This window comes from Rhamphochromis sp. 'chilingali' (assembly GCF_963969265.1).
Source record: "Rhamphochromis sp. 'chilingali' genome assembly, chromosome: 19".
Taxonomy (NCBI): domain Eukaryota; kingdom Metazoa; phylum Chordata; class Actinopteri; order Cichliformes; family Cichlidae; genus Rhamphochromis; species Rhamphochromis sp. 'chilingali'.
Window position 1 is genome coordinate 3,152,992 of NC_137946.1, and position 16,936 is coordinate 3,169,927.

The 16,936-nt window shown below is 40.1% G+C and overlaps 1 protein-coding gene and 1 long non-coding RNA gene across 3 annotated transcripts in view; one reads left to right on the plus strand and one right to left on the minus strand.

The window, feature by feature from the left end:
* samsn1b (SAM domain, SH3 domain and nuclear localisation signals 1b) overlaps window positions 1-12,144 on the minus strand; it is a 28,164-nt gene extending 16,020 nt beyond the window's left edge. Inside the window, exon 1 of the mRNA XM_080867228.1 lies at window positions 11,887-12,144. The gene's annotated coding sequence lies outside the window, so the exon portion shown is untranslated. The remainder of the gene's footprint in view (window positions 1-11,886) is intronic.
* Window positions 4,809-10,830, plus strand: LOC308386607. 2 transcript variants are annotated; one of them, XR_013969825.1, is made up of 3 exons: window positions 4,809-5,367; window positions 6,648-9,477; window positions 9,635-10,830. It is a non-coding gene; the product is annotated as an uncharacterized lncRNA (long non-coding RNA). The 2 variants fall into 2 exon arrangements; XR_013969826.1 differs by having other exon boundaries at window positions 6,648-8,145; window positions 9,109-10,830.
* Window positions 12,145-16,936: the final 4,792 nt, after the last annotated feature.

Here is a 16,936-nt window from a genome sequence, read left to right on the forward strand (position 1 = left end):
GAACACGACATTACATTCCCAGAGAGATGATGAAATGAAAATATTATATTGGAAAATCAAACAGCTGCTCCCTGTGTGCTGATGTCTGTTTAGTTCAGACTGACCCACCTGTTAAGGCAACAATAGGATATATGCAGACATATACGCACTAATCATTCATTATAATAAGATAATACAACATTTGAAAAAAGTCATCTACAGATAGAGTTACTGCCCCCTCGGTGTGTGAGATCAGCTACACCATATAATGTTCCCACTCATGAAGGTCTCACTTCCAACAACAAATAAAATTTGACACATGATGATTTCCCTGCTCCTTAATATTAATATTTATTTTATATGAAACATCAAGACCAACTATAAGCTCATCTGTTGATATGATAATCAATTCTCTAACGCTGTTGTAATAATGGAATCATTTATCCAACAAAATGCACAAAATGCAGGAAATAGAAGGATAGTAAAGAAGAAAAAGACTGCATCAAAGAAATCGGAACGAATCTTGGAGGAAAGTTGTTTGCTGTATTGTCTCATCCCGCAGAGAGACCTGTCAACAATAATAACATCAGCAGTGTCTCCCATAAGAGTACCATGACTTTCCTCTGTTCACCAGTTCCTTTAAGTGTCTCCTCACAGGCTAACCTCAAGTTTAGAGCAGTTCAAAAGATGAATCTTACCAGTGTGAAGCAGAACAGGTTCATGGCTGATGGTCTGGGTCGAAGACAACGAAACCAAGTGGAGACAGGCTTAGCCTCCGGGTCACGTAAGCGCACTTTCACGCGCCATCCTCCATCTCAAACTCACACAAGCACCCTACCACACCCCCGTGATGCAAAGGCTCACGCAGCCCCTGTGCTGTCTCCAGCCTGTGGCCTATTCCTAGAGTCAAATCCCTCACCTAATCCAATAGATGCAGTGAGCCGTTGCTGTCCAACGCTGGCCTCAGAAAGCATCAGGACACCTATAGCAAGAAGACAATAAACCACACAGGCTGCCTTTGTTTTGCTCGTGTCTAAAATGATTATGATAATGACTTCATGGAGATTATGTAATCGCTGAGTGAGGTTAAACTTCCAGTGACCTTTTTTACTCAGTTAAAAAGTGTTTTGGATGTAATTCAGGGAGAATATCAGGATTTATCGCATTATCAAATGTGTCTTTATGTCTGCACACATGCTGAAGTCAAGCATGCTTTACACAGATGATAATCACTTAGGTAATACTTTAACCTTGTGTTACTCAAGTACGCAGCTACAATTTTATTTTGATTTTATTGTACTCTGTTTATTAGACAATGAGAAACTACTTACTCTCATAGACATCAGAAATATGGCATTTTTTATGGAAGCGCACATGTGCAATACTGGGAGCTGTGTGTGTCTGTGAAATTTCAGTCCAGTTTGTTGTCATTTGCCCATCAGAGATTTTTAATATGCTACTTATGTAACAATACATAAATAAGCAAATAAATACAGCAGATTTTGGTAAAACCAAACAACAGCTTTGCTTTTTGTCACAATCAGCAGGAGCTGATTCTTTGTGGAGAGAATACTAGACTCAAATGCAGACCAAAAACAGGGCGTGAAACGTGACTAGAACAAAAAGTGAGCCGTTTGTTGTGGCTGATAACAAGAGTACATAAACAAAGCAAAGGCGAGCGGGGCGACAACTAAACTAGAACCTAAACTGGAAAAACTCAACTATGATAACTGTGACAAAAACATGAACATGATTCATAACAGGTGCATGCGGGAAACTATGAGAATAAACATGAACATGACCTGAACAGAATCATGAATTACCTGAAACTTGACATGATATGAAGGGAAGAACACAGACAGCCTGACAATGGCTACGTTCACACTGCAGGCGAAAGCGCATCAAATCCGATTTTTTTGACCCTTTGCGACCCATCTATCCGATCATGGTCTGACAGTGTGAACGGCACAAATCCAATATTTTCACATCCGATCTGGGTCACTTTCGTATGTGGTCCTGAATCCGATACATATCCGATGTTTTAGAAAGCGACTGCTGTTTGATGGTCAAGTCGCATTAAATCCGTCTTTTACGTCACTGACACAAGACAGATGCCAATTATCAGCGCCAGAGAAGCGCCCGAGAAGACATCGTGAACGCTTCCTGGCCATCCAGTGTAGATGTCAGTGAAACTGTTGGGAAGACAACGTTGGAGAATGTGAACATTTTATTTGTACTGTATAATCTGCAGATTCTGACAGAAATCTGCAGCTATCCTTTGAAGCACAGCTCCTCTGAAACAGCAATAAGGATCATTATTAGGTTATTTACATTATTATGTAAATAACAAAATAACTTAAAGCAAAAATTGGGAAACGTAAAGTTCGAAGTCTTTATATTAAGAGCCATCGGTCAAACAATACTGTTTGCTCTGGGTCTAAACAGAGCGCGTTGTGTGTGACGTCTTCTTTTGCGCATGCGGCCGCTTTGAGCGTTCACACTAGAGCGCGTTTGCTGTCGCATTTTATTTGTAGTGTGAACGAGCAGACAAAAAAATCAGATTTGATCAAAAAATCGGAGTTGAGCATTAAGACCTGCAGTGTGAACGTAGCCAAAGACTGAATGAAACACACAGACTCAATACACACAGGGGAAGTGGAAACACGTTGGGAAACAGCTGAAACAAATGAAACAAATGATGGGAGTAAAACTTGAACAAAGAAGCACAAGACTTTCAAAATAAAACAGGAAACATGGAGAGACGTAGACATGACAACACAGGCTTGACAACATAAAACGAGCGGATGAGAAATACATAACAACTAGCACAGAAGGCCTGGGTGAAACAGACTAAATTTAAATTCAATGAATAATAATCCCAAACTCCACATTATCTTCAAAATATAACATAAGAGATCAAAACCAACTGAAATCACGGGGTCACAGACTTTGACACTTTTCTTTCCTCTTGCATTTGCTTCCTGTCACTAAAGTGATTTTTAAATTTTGATTGTTTTTTAAAATTATTTTATTTCTTTTCCCGGGTTACTTTTGTACTTTGTTGTTTCATTGTATGTCCTTAACTAACAGTATTAGTATAACCTTTGCAGTTTGTCTTTCTGTCTGTGCCATCACCTGGTGACGTGGTGAAAAGAAATATTAGTGAAAGTGGTGTTTCTTACCAGGCTGGTGGAAAATGCACTACTTCCACTCTGAATATCAAAAAACACTCAGTCTTCTTTTGCTAATCTATCATCTGGTGGGCACTCGCTCACTGCTCTCAGCTAACAGTTCTTTTTTTTCAAAGACCCCCAAAACTGACAAATATCACTGCAGCTCTTCTTCTTTCTCACAGTGTCACTGAATGAAATCGGTCTATAATAAAACAGCTTGGACTTCAATAAAACCCAAACAGGCCTAATGCTGTTCACTGCAAATTAAATAGCTGCAAAGCATATTACACAAGTATGTGATAAATCAAAGGTACTGCTGTCTTCACAAATTAGACACTAGACTAAGTCATTTTCCAGATAATTGAGCTATGATACGGAATATAAGTGAGGGTTCATTAAAGATTTTTTTTTTCACTTTCTTAATACATTTGGAAGAAATGGAATAGACAGACACATCAGGCCTGGATTACACCTACACACACAAACAGGTGAACCCAGGTGCATGAAAACACCGTCACAGAGGAGAAAGACCTAACTGATTTATTATTGATTTCTACTGAAAGGGCTGTGGATTGCCAGCAGACAAGAGGAAACCACACGTGATGACTTGGCTGATGACTGAGAACTGGGAAAGGCAAGTGTGTGCAGAGATAGAATGTGAAGGCAGAAGTTTGAGAGAGATGCTGATGCTGAAGAAGTGCAGCATAACAGAGTGGAGCAGGGCAGCAATCAGAAATGGAGACTGATGGAGAGACTACAGTCTGGCAGCATGTTTGAATACAGAGTTGTTCCAGTATAGAGTGTGTTTACTGCCTGGACCTTGGAGATATAAATCTGTAGGAATGGCCTCACGCAAAACAGTGCCACCTTAAACAACAGTGCCGATGCATATTTACAGTCATATACAGGCAAGTGAAAAAGACACTTTTCACAGGACTCTATACAGGCCTATGTAAAACTAATTACATATCTAAGGTGTGCAAAGTTTGATTTGTCTTCTGAACAGTGTTCTTTGGACAGACCAAAGTGGAGATGTTTGGCCATAAAGTACAGAGGGATATTTGGCAAAAAAAATCAACAACAACAACAACAACAAAAAACACCTCATATACAGTATTAAACATAACGGTAAAGGAATAATAATGTGTTCTTGTAGCCACAGAGTTAGGAAACCTGGGTCGTCGCCCCAGAGTTTCGAGTTGTCATTATTGTTGAACTTTGATTTGGCCATTATTTATCATTTCTAGTCTTTTGGTTTCTTTTCTGCCTTCTGGTTTCTGTCTGTGTTCCTTAGTTGCTCTGTCTCCCCTGTCTGCTGTATCCCCTTGTCAAGTCCGCGTCTCTGTGTTCTGTTTCCTGTTTTACTTTGAAAGTCTGTGTCCTATGTTAAAGTATCTGGTTTTGCCTCCCTTGTCTTGTTAGGCCTGATTTGTCCCATTTGTTTCCCTCCTGTCTCTCATTCCCTGACTGCTCCCTCTGTGTATTGAAGCCCTGTGTTTTCCTCTGTCCGTGTTGCGATCTACCCTCATCCTATGCTGTGTGTTCTGTCTGCCTGTGTAAGTTTATTTGTATTCTCAGTTTGGTTATATTTGAGTTCAGCATTAAAGTTGTTTTCAGTTCATGTTTTTGCCTCCAAGTGTCTGCACTAGGGATGGGTACCGGTGTCCGGTGCCATGATGGCACCGGTTCTGACATAAACGGTAGTAACCAGACCGAAAAGCAGCGCACATTTCGGTGCTTTATTTCGGTGCTTTTTTTTCCTGAGCTGTGATACACTTTAGATTCTAGCCAATCATTTTACGTTTCCGAGGATAGTAGGCGGGGCCAGGTACGTACGTTCTGTTAGAGCAGAGCTACAGATTAAAAATGTCCAAGGCGAAGCGGTCAAAAGTCTGGCTGTACTTCACAGCAAAAGATGCAAACTCAGCAGCCTGCAACAAGTGCTTTAAGCTGATACTGTGATACTGTCAAAGGAGGTAACACCAAGAATCCGATGAAACACCTGGCGACGCATAGCGTTTTTTTAAAAGCCCAGAAATGCGCCGTATTTGATAGCTTGCTGCGAGACCTCACACCGAGCACATCTACTGCGGGTGGGTTGGCTGTTATGCAACATCCCCCAAAAACACGAAGAGGAGAGTCCTGGCCCCTAGCCCTGCCAGTGTAGCAGAAATGATGACGGATGATGGTGGCAGCAGCAGCCGTTCTTCTCTGCGTGAGTAGCTAATTTACGTTGAGTAGGCTAACCACGTCATTACATTAATGCATGTAAGGTGAACTAGCAAACACCATCATAGCTACATGCGGCTGTCTTCTTGTTTGATGGCAGATACTCCCTTCACCCTGGCTAAAAAGGCTAAAATGACCAAAGAAAAAGTGGAAAACAGCTAAACATGAGAGGTTTTTGGACAAAGTTTGTGTTTTTTCCATTGTTTAAGCACTGCTTCCAGCCAAGAGTGATGCCATATATGCCCCATAGCTGCAGAAAAGGCTAACATTGTTATATTTTTACAAAAAACAGCTGAACATGAGAGGTTTTTGGACCAATTTTGTGTTCTCCATTCTTTAAGCACCGGTTTAAGCACCGTTTGAGCACCGGCACCGTTTCAAAAGTACCGATTTGGCACCGGTATCGGATAAAACCTAAACGATACCCATCCCTAGTCTGCACATTGGGTCCTCCTTTCTACCACTCCTGCCTGCACACAGCCCTCACATGACACACAGGACCTGGGCATCTTGCAGTCACCATGAATTCCTCTTCATACCAAAATATTTTAGAGTCAAATGTAAGGCCATCTGTCTGACAGCTAAAGCCAAACTGGCTCATGTTTGGGACAATTATCCCAAGCAGAGGACCGAATCTATAAAAAAAGAAAAGAAAGAAGGTGTCGCACTGGCCCAGTGCAGACCTCAATCCAATTAAAATGCTGTGGCAGGATCTTAAGAGAGCTGTAAATAAACGAATGCCTGAAAATAACATAGAAAAAAATTAATATGAATAGATAAAGTCATACAGAAAGGGATTACTCCAAGTTGCTGGTAAAGGTGGTTTTACGTGTTACTGAATCATTGGGTATACACTTTGTTTTTCACAGGACTGTATCAACCAGCCAGGAATATGTATTTTTTTTTCTACAACACTACTACTTTTACTTTTCTAAAAATATTTCTGTGATTTTGAGTGGAACAGGGCTCCATTTAACAGAACAGAAATACAAAAAAGGTGAAAACGAATGAATTAGAAATGTCGAAGAGAAAGAAAATCAGGAGGAAAAAAGCATAATTTCAGTAGTTTATCATACTGTATGAGACGGGGGAGCTTCACTGGCATGAACCTATTTTCATAACTGTGCCACTTGCAAAATAACTATGCTTCACTCTGACAAATCCCATAAATCCTTAAATATAAACCTCTTATTCCTGTCACTCCTTCTCATCTATTCTGAGGATAAACATCGTTTCAGATCTTGAGGTTGGTCTCATTCTCTGCAGGTGGCTGTCCCATGGAATCAGCTTCTAACAATGACGTTGTTACAATTACTACTGATGTCTGGATTTAAAGCCCCGTCCCCCGTTGCTCCACGGTACAGTTGTCTGCGACTTCTCCTACCCTGCTGTCTTTTTGTCTCTCATCCAGAGATAAAGAAGAGCTTTCATGTTGCTGTGATCGGGGCTGGGCTGAAAATTAGGTCAGAAAATGAGGACAATATTTCTCTGCTAATAAGAAACAACGATGCTACTCACAGTTTGTTCTCTTTTCAGAAAGAATACTGAAGAATCTTGTAGAACATTTACATTTTAAAACCATTTATTTTATACAGATAGTAACGCAAATCAGATCAGTGTCATTCTTTTAGTTACAGTTCACAGACTGCAATAATGGCTTTTCCTGATGCCCAGCATCATCTTCTTTCACACCAAGCTTCTGCATGTCCTCCTTCACTACATCCATGAATCTTCTCTGTAGTCTTCCTGTCTTCCTCCTGTCTCGTGTCTCCATACTCAGCATCTTTTTTCCAATATATTGACTTTCTCTTCTCTGCACATGTCCAAACCACCTCAGCCTCGCCTCTCTAACTCTTTCTCCAAACTGCTCAACCTGAGCTGTCCCTCTGAAGTACTAGTTTCTAATCTTGCCCATCTCTGTCACTCTCAATGAAGAGCAGAACATGTTCAGGTCAGCGTCCTGTCTTTTTTGTCAGCACCACCGTCTCCAAACCTTCTCCTTCACCAGGGTTAAAATCGTCTGCCCTCACTACATCTTTATTGTTACTGCTGTTTAACTGTATAACTGTTTCCCTCTTATTTACACACCTGTATTGTGTCCTGCTTTTAATGAAGCTTATGTGTAAGCTGGGTGTTCCTGGATTTTTTTCTGTTAGTGTATTCTTCACATTACTTCAACTTTCCCACACTCATTGCTCTAGTGCAGGGGTGCCCAATCCCGGTCCTCGAGAGCTACCGTCCTGCAGCTTTTAGATGCATCCTTGTTCCCACACACCTGAATCAAATGAATGGCTTGTTATCAGGCCTTTGCCAAACATGATGGCATGCTGTAGAGATCAAACCATTTGATTCAGCTGTGTTGGAGTAGGGATGCATCTAAAAGCTGCAGGACGGTAGCTCTCGAGGACCGGGATTGGGCACCCCTGCTCTAGTGCAATAATTGCCTTGCCCACCTTCTCCAAGCCAATCAGCATCCATTCTGCATGGTTTAAATCTCAGTGCTCTTTCCTCATTCTGCCATTCAGGCTCTCGCAAACTGTTTATAATATCACGGTCCCGTGTCTCTCTGGCTGGCCCACACTGGCAGCAGGGTTTGTTTGTGTTTTTCTCTCTCCCCCTGTCGCCTGGGCGGAACTCGTTACGGGTTCCTGCCTTTGGCCTACACACCTGAGAAGGATGATGTTCACCTGTACCTCATTTGCCTGCCACTATTTAAAGGGAAGAAGCACGGTACTCCTCGCTGGATCACGTTAATGAAAGCCTGGTTAGAAACCATCAAAAATGAATGCCTAATCCTAACCATATTATCTACCATAACCTAACCATAACCTAGTTATACCCCTAAAACTAAAATCACATTTTGAGCCTCAAAAAAGCCTTCAAACTTATGGGGACGGCATTTTGTCCCCATAAGTATAATACCATGCCAATTTTCTGTCCTCACAAAGATGTCTAAACATGTACACACACACACACACACACACACACACACACACACACACACACACACACACACACACACACAGATATATTCCTCACTTTTTCCTTGCTGTTGTAAGGGTCAGCTCAGTGAGCATGAAAGCTGTTTTCCATCCTACTTCACACTCACCCAGTTGAACACACTCACACCTGGGAGCACCCATTCAGCAACAATCTGGTTTCTGTAGCATGCGCAGATTACAACATGTGCCTTGCACCTGGATTTGGATGCTTGCTACAGAACACCTGCCACAGGCAGAAGGACATTTGGTGTAGAAATCGTGGTTTAGAGTCTTGAATTTAAACTGTCACTGATCTATTTTGCTGCATTCAGCTTTTATGCTCCTTATATCTGGAACAAACTCCCAGAAAGCCTCAGATCAGCTGAAACACTCAGTTTATTTAAATCCAGGTTGAAGACTCACCTGTTCTCAGCTGCATTTAAATAAAGCACCAAATCCGCACTTAAGCTTAAATTTCAAAACTTACATTTTAACTACTAATTTTATCTACTGTTCTGATTTTATCTGTTTTGATTTTTGATTTTATAAACTGTTTTGTATGTTTGTTAGTTTGTTAGTTTGTTTGTTTGCTTGTTTTAATCAATTTTAAATCATGCCTTTTATTTGTTTTTGTTTCTAATGTCTCTGTAAAACACTTTGAATCACCTTGTTGTTGAATTGTGCTATACAAATAAACTTGCCTTGCCTTGCTTTTTTATTCTCTTCTCTTTCTCCTGACTTACCAGCCAGCTGAGGCAGATGACTGCCCCTCTCAGATTCTGCTAGAGCTCCTGTTAAAAAGAAGTCTGGAATTTCTTCCTCTCCATTGTCACCAAGTGTTTGTTCAAAGGGGCTCATCTAATGTTGAAGTTCTCTTGGTGATGTTGCAGAGTCTCAGCACTCTGAGATCAGATCAGATAAGCCGTGTTGAACTTTGTACTTTACCTCTCTGACCTGTGACCAGGTGAAACATTTGCTGTGTCATGAAATAAAATAGATGACATAAAAGTCGCAGGACTGCAAGAATCCTCTATCAGAGAAGACTGTCCCCAAACTCCAGCAACTAACCAGTTCCCAGATGTTTATGGCCACAGTGGTAAACACAGTTTTCTGAGGTGAGCTGCTGCCATCAAATTCAAAGTTTTAAAACTTGCTAGTTTTGACATCGGATGTGTTTTCTGTGTTCTATTACAAAAAAAAAAAAAGTTATAAGATTTGCAAATCATTACATTCTGTTTTTTTTTTTTTCTTTTTGTTTGTTTGTTTTTTCAGTGTCCCAAAGTTTTGGAATTGAGTCAGTAAACAAAATAGAATCACAAAGTTTACTGAGTACAGCGACGTAAATGAGCACCTCTCCAAATGTCTGATGAATTGTTGGTGTAACTGAAATTAAATTGTATCGTATCAAAACCAAATATTACTGCATAATAGAGATTTTCTATCTGATTGCTAAAAATCTGTATTTACAAACAAACATTTTTTTAATCTTCATGACTTTTTCATTTGACCTTTATATCAGATTTATTACCTCCAGAAAGGAGGTTATGTTTGTACACATGTTATTCTTTCTGTCTGTAAAAATGATAACGTAAAAAGTTTAGAATAAATTCCGAGAAAACCTCGTAAGGGTGTAGAGTGGGATCATGTTAACAATCAATTAAAATCTGGCGTATAGTAGCTTATAAAGATTTAAAATATCATGTAACATTTGACCTCTGACCTCTCCTTCAGGGCCAATAGATTGATCTGATTTAATAATCCTATATACAGCTATGTTAAAACTATGTCTCTTATAGCCATTGTTTGTATTGACAACATATAAGGGATGATATATGGGGATTCTAAATATCGCCTTACTTTGGACCTCTGACCTCTTCTTTGAGGTTGAAAAAGGTCAAACTTTCATAAAATGTCTTTTATCTTTAAAACTATGTTTAAAATTCTACTGCTTTTGTTTGTATTGGCAACATTTAGAAAATGATGCTGGTATATGTGGGAATTTTAAATATCACATTTGACCTCTGATCTCATCTGCCTTTCTTTTCAAGCTGACACAAAATGTGTTCTGTCTTTAAAAAAGTATTGTCAAAAAAAAGAGAATGAGCTGCCTGGTTAGTTAGAAAGATACCGTAGTATAATATTATATAATGAGCTTGAAGTTATTCATGTTCAGGTATTTACAAAGCTATTATCCATTACCTACTCCTGCATAAAGTTTGTGTATTCAGAGCAAACATCTGTCATGCTACACTTATCTGATTTGTATGGCACTATAAACTTATTAAAGTACATTTATAAAGAACAAAGAAAACAAAATCAAGTTTACTGAATACAATATTCTTCCCATAAACAGAAATACTGCCCAGAGAGTGAGAAACAACAACTTTTTTTAAGCTGTTCTTGTATAGTGTTACTATTTTTGCACAATGGTGTGAGCTATGATTTGTAATGCTTTGATGTTGTTTTATATGGACTCTTATATGAATATTAAAGCCTAAACACATCAAAATGCAGCTTTTAGCCATTTTCATCTCATGTTGAATATTTGTGTATTGCCCTCTAGTGGAACAAGTTGGGAATGCAACTTCAAAAATTCCCAACCTCAGTAGCTTTAATCCTTGAATCTTCCAACCTAATAATCAGCAATGACAAAAATAGCCTTTGTTGTTTTTTTCTGTCCGGATGAGGCTCGAGCACAGATTTGAGATCAGCCTCTGGGTTTTAGAGCACAATCTATCAGCAGTTATAAGTGTTAAATGTAACATTTTAGCCATTATTGACTGTAGCTGAGTGAATAAGGAGCAGTTTGGTGTCTGGGTTTTCTTATAGCGAGAACAGAGAGATCTACATCTGAAAGCAGGGTCTAATTAACACGTTAAATCACCGCGATTCACATTTTCAGTCACTCTGCTGCAGCCTTCTTGTTTTGTGTCACCACATTAAACTCTCCTAGAAAAGTAATGTTCTGTAGAGCTCACTGGTACAGTGTGTAACAAAGCTGGCACCACCCTGGCTGTTTCATGTTGCTCCTGCAGGTGGCAGTATCACACCTACTCATTCCACTGCAGCTTTGAGCCCGTCTCAGCGAGATGGATCTCACAGCCTTCTGCTGTTATAAGTGATGTTCAGAGAACATCTGAGGAGTGTATCTATCTACTTTATTGTCCACTATCTTAAACCTTTTACATGTTTTCTGAATTATTGAATAGCCTTGGTCTTGCAATAAGTTATGCAACCCACTAGAATCTTGTAAGAATGGCTGTCGAGGGATCTTATATTAACTGCATAAATTTTATCCAATGCAGCAACAGTTAATCCTGAAAGGTTTAATTAAACACTGTAATTCTTCTTTTGACAGATTAAATATAATGTGATCCATCAATTCCCATAATATACCTTCCACTGTGTGTAATTATTAAAGATTAAATCCCAGTTACACCTTCAGCCTAAACCTGCTGCTGCTGTAGGTAAAGTTTGATCTCCACTTGCAAGAATAACACCGAGTTCAGTTCTCACTCACTCACTCAGACATGTTCATCCAAACGGGGAATGGAGACCACAGCTCTGACCCGGCTCACAGCTTCTGGTTTTCCCGGCATTCCTGCGCCGACCTCTGACCCCAGGACGCATAGAATCGCAGCCCAGAGGCTACGACCTTGTGCTCTTTATTGTGACCTTTTGAACTTTCAACACCCCACAGCCAAAAAGAGAAACACTCTGTTCCCCTTGGAATAAATGACCTCTCATCCCTTTGCCTGGCAAAGGTATGCGAGTTTGCTGACCTCGCTCAACCTTTCATTAGCGCTTCCTTTTATTACGCCGCTTCCTCCCTGCTGCCTCATCAGCAGAGCGGGGGATGGCGGAAGGAGGGAGAGGTGGAGGGGGAGCAAAATGAGAAAGAGGAGGAAAGCACAAGAACAGTGGCAAAAAAAAGAAAAAGTAATGCAGAGACAGCGAGAGGCAGAGAGGACGAGATAGGGATGCAAAATGAGAGCAGGAGATAGAGCCCAGCTATGACAGATTGGCAGCATCTGCTGGGTTGACTGAAATGTCACCTTTAAATGGCTTCCCTGTCCTTGATGCCGGACCTCCCTATCTGATCTCTATTCTCCTTGGGAGTTGTAGTTCTGATGACTTATATAGGACACAAAACAGATCTCTTACAAAATATAACCCCTGTTCAAGATAAGCTTTCGGCACAAGGCAAAACAATTTCTCCAGCCTCCCGTGGCGCTGCGAGTTCTGCAGAAATGGACCATTTGAATGTTAGGTCAAAGGTCGTTGTGTCACGTATGAATAAGATAATTGGATTTTGTGGTTTGCTGATACTCCAAGCTTACCCGGTGATGCAGCTATTCACCCCGACAACTGTAACTCATTTCCTGCCGTTTTGATCTCACATGATATAAAATCTGTTTTCCTGAGCACGGCTGTTACAGTAACACCTCTGCTCATACTCAGCCTATTTAGCTTAAGTTTAGCTGAATACAGCGGTCGCGTATGTGCTGTTAAACACAACAGTCTGAGCTTTACTTTAATGCTCCAAATATTTAAAAAATAACAAATATAAGAAAAAAGCCCAAAAAGCATACTTCATGTAAATATCATGCAGCTAAATCCGCCTCAAGGGGAGAGCGGCACATACACATCTGGAAGGTGGCACATCTTGTTAAGTGTCACTTGACATGAGAAGCAGCTGACATGTGTAAGAGAAATGTGCATGTGTGTGTGTGGGTGTGTTCACGGCATCACAGGGGGTGGGAGTCCATAGCATTTTGGGGCTAAGTCAGATCACGCTGACATTGTCTCCATGTGGTGGCTTGCCGCAGGGCACAGCAGTACCGTACTTGATGTCATTTCTATCTTAAATGTCACTCTCAGTAAGCCCATCACCATCTATTGGCTCGCGTCCCTGGGGCCACGTTCACCCATCAACCTTACAGTATTCGAGCAGAGGAGAGGGCAGCCAGAACTCCTCTCCGGCTCTCTTAAGATCGCTGTTTACTGCTCTTTTACATAATTCATCGTGTCACTGTAGGACAGTAAACTGAGAGATACACTGAGAAAAATATAATGAGGTACAGCAGACCTAAGACATCCATACAGTGTGAAATTAGGTGGACACTTGATGTTTGCTCACCACTCATACTGTTAGCCCTAAAGTGACCCTTGATCCAGAGTGACCCAGGGGTCATGCAGGGCCTTTATATGGTGACAGCAGGGCTAATTACCTACACTGTGCGTCTGTGAGAGCCATAAAAGCAGTTATGGCTGTAAGATGACAAAGGTGTTTGCGTGGGAGGGAACCCACGCAAACACGGGGAGAACATGCAAACTCCACACAGAAAGACCCCGGCCTGATGGTGGAATTGAACTCAGGACCTTCTTGCTGTGCGGCAACAGTGCTAACCACCGTGCCACCGTGCTGCCTAGCTAAAGAACCAGTAGAAGACAAACAGGAACCTTTTACATGTTTATGCTTTTATGAAGAAACCAAGTTGTAGTTTAAATCTACACACATCTCATTAAATGTGCTGTATCTCATGAGGACTTTGAGGCGTCTAAATTCATTGAGAAATAAAATTCTTCATATATGCTCACATTCCTGGCATGTAGAGTTGACTGTTATATAACACAAACTTGTAGCCATAACAATAGACAGCTTCTAATATGGGTGATACTGCAAAGAACAGCTGATTACATGTTTCTAAGGTCCATGATTACATGTTTCTGGTTATATGTGTGGAATCTCGTGTGACAATTTTTCACTTTAATGTAATGACGTACTTGGTAACAGATGGTCACTTTCTGCCCAAAATCCTTACATGCACCTCTTAGAACTGGAACACGCAGAGAAAACCCACCAGAGAGAACAAAGGACCTTGAACCCGGAACCTTCCTGCTTGCAGACAAAAGTGCAGAACTTTGCAGCACCCGTCAGCACACGGGGCAGAAATACAGTGAAACTTGTCAGGATGTCACCACAGCAGATGGATTTGCATTTATGATTTCACACAGATTACTCCGGATGACGCAATGCGATGTATCCAGGCTTGGGATGTGGTGCTGTTCAATGTTTTACACACTCTAACTCGATGGATTTAGACATGTAGACGTGGTCAAGAATGAGGAGGTAACGTGATTTAAACTAAACCTACACTTTACACAAGCTCGCCAAAATAAGACTCCAATGTGAAGATAATAAACATGAAAGCACGCTAAGTGTGAGCATATAGTATAAGTACCTTTTATACTTTTAGATAGACACTTGAAAAGTTACCTCTAGGTCCAATAATGTGCCCTTTGAGGTGCATTCATATAGATTGAAGCTGTGTGCATGGAAAGTGAATTTTACTGTCCCCTTATTTTTGAGAATGTAGTTTTATATGAGCATCACATTGATCTGTATCAAACTTAACACAGCTGTTTGCTAGCTCACGATAATACATCAAATTATAATTATTTTACAGCTTGTTATGGCAATCTAAAAAAGAAGATGTAAAACATTATGTAAATCCCTAAACATTCAGAACTATGAGCTTTCACGTTAGTTAAGCAGTCCGTTCCACATTCACACTTTTATTTGTCCTCTACAAAGGGCTGCTCCTACATTCACATTGCATCAATTCCTGAATAACACCAGTGATCAATTTATCAATATTCCCTCCTGTTGTAAGTTGGCTGTGATTGGATGGATATTTCCTAGCTATTTGTGTGTGTTATTCATAACAGATATGGTTTTCAATATGCAGAAGCACGAGGCTCTCTGTACAACTGTCTTTGTAAATGTGGTTCAGGTCGACTGTCGTGAAAACAGAATTTGGTGACTTGTATCATTGTTTAACCCTGCAGGCTGGCTGTTGGGCTCTGATGGACCTATTTTCATTGTCTGCAGAAATGATGCTTGATGATGATCTTGATATGCACTGTCCTTGGCTTTTTTTCTTTCTTTCTTTTTTTAGTAAAGAAAGGACGTTTGACTGAATTTATAGTGTGCAACTCCTGAACACATTGATGTGCTATATGTAGGACCTATAAGAATGATCACAGTGTGAGGAACTGTAATATTACAAATGAGCAGACTGCACATGAAGGTGTAGCCTCATGAATGTGGCATGTCCACCCTATGAGACCAAAAACAAAAAATCCCCATGACATGAGAAATTTTATGTTGAGAACGTGTTAAAGGTTTGGATTAGGGTTGGGGTTAGGTAAAGATATGGTTAAGATATGGGGTATGGTTAAGAAGGAGAAGTATGGTAAAGGTTTGCACACAGGAAATGTGTTTTCTTTAGATTTTGAACACAAGAGCCATCATCAGGCTCCACACTCTTTCCACTGTGTAGTGTGTGACAGTACAGCCTGAATCAAAGCTGGAAAAATTGTTATGTTTAAAACAGTAAGAGCTGTCTGCTCACAAACACACTCTACGCAAAACTACAAACTAGATAGATAGATAGTATAGATAGACATAAACTGTATTAAGGCTTTAAGTCATATAAATATAAATATTAAAAATGTGGTTCACTCATCCTAAAAGACTCTTGTAACCCTAATGAAGTCAGCAGTTAAATTTGTGTAATAAGTAACCAGGGCAGACTGACACAATAAATCTGGGTGGGACATCACACACTTCTCGTAGTCAAATTAATTTTCAAATAGAAAATGAAAATGCATTTTAAGACTGAAAATACAAAGATTAAGAAGATGAGGATCAGTACAAAATATTTCAAAAGCTATACAAAACAACAACGATTAGCACAACATAACAAGGTGGTCTTCATTTTCTCCCAGGGAGAGTGCGAGAGAGTGATGGCTGTCAGAGCTGGTAAGAACACTTTGTATTGCTAGCAGGCAGCTAGCTAGCAATGCTCTGATCAGAACAAAGGAGCACGAAGGCATAAAGTTAGCAATTAGCAGGTAACCATTATATGCAACTATTTGGCTACAACCTCAAGCGGTTGTTTAGACCCCTCAACCAAAAAATAGTGTAAGAGTACAATTCTAAAGAGTGATTTTTCTTGATCATGTGACCACAAATACGATTGGAGAATGCTAATTTTGCTTCATAACAAAGTTACCTGCTGCAAGTTTAAGTAAGCAGATATCTGTACCAAATGTATAAATATGATTTAAAGCCCAAAATACAGACAGTTTAACCTAACAAAGCCAACGGCTCATGTATCATGTATGATGAATAATGCATGCATGCAATTTTCAGAACTAATGCATAATTGAAGGCATCGGCTGGAGCAGATAACTTTTCGTAGCACAAAATAATCAATCAATACTTTTCCCCAAGCAGAGCGATGTGACTTAAGGGTGTTTACGTTTTACTGTAAAATTCATGTCATAAGAGTGTCTGTGTTTTTATTTCACCACTTAAAGCAACTGGGCCGCTCAGCTCAGCTAGCGCTTTATCAAAGGCGCAATAATGAAATGCATCCTTACATCTAAATATAGAACGCAATGAAAGTGGTGTCAAAAAACAAACAAACACAAAATAGATAATCCATTTGTGACCTATTTCTGTCCCTGTGTGAGCGCCATTGTTTGGAATCATAAAAATTAAAA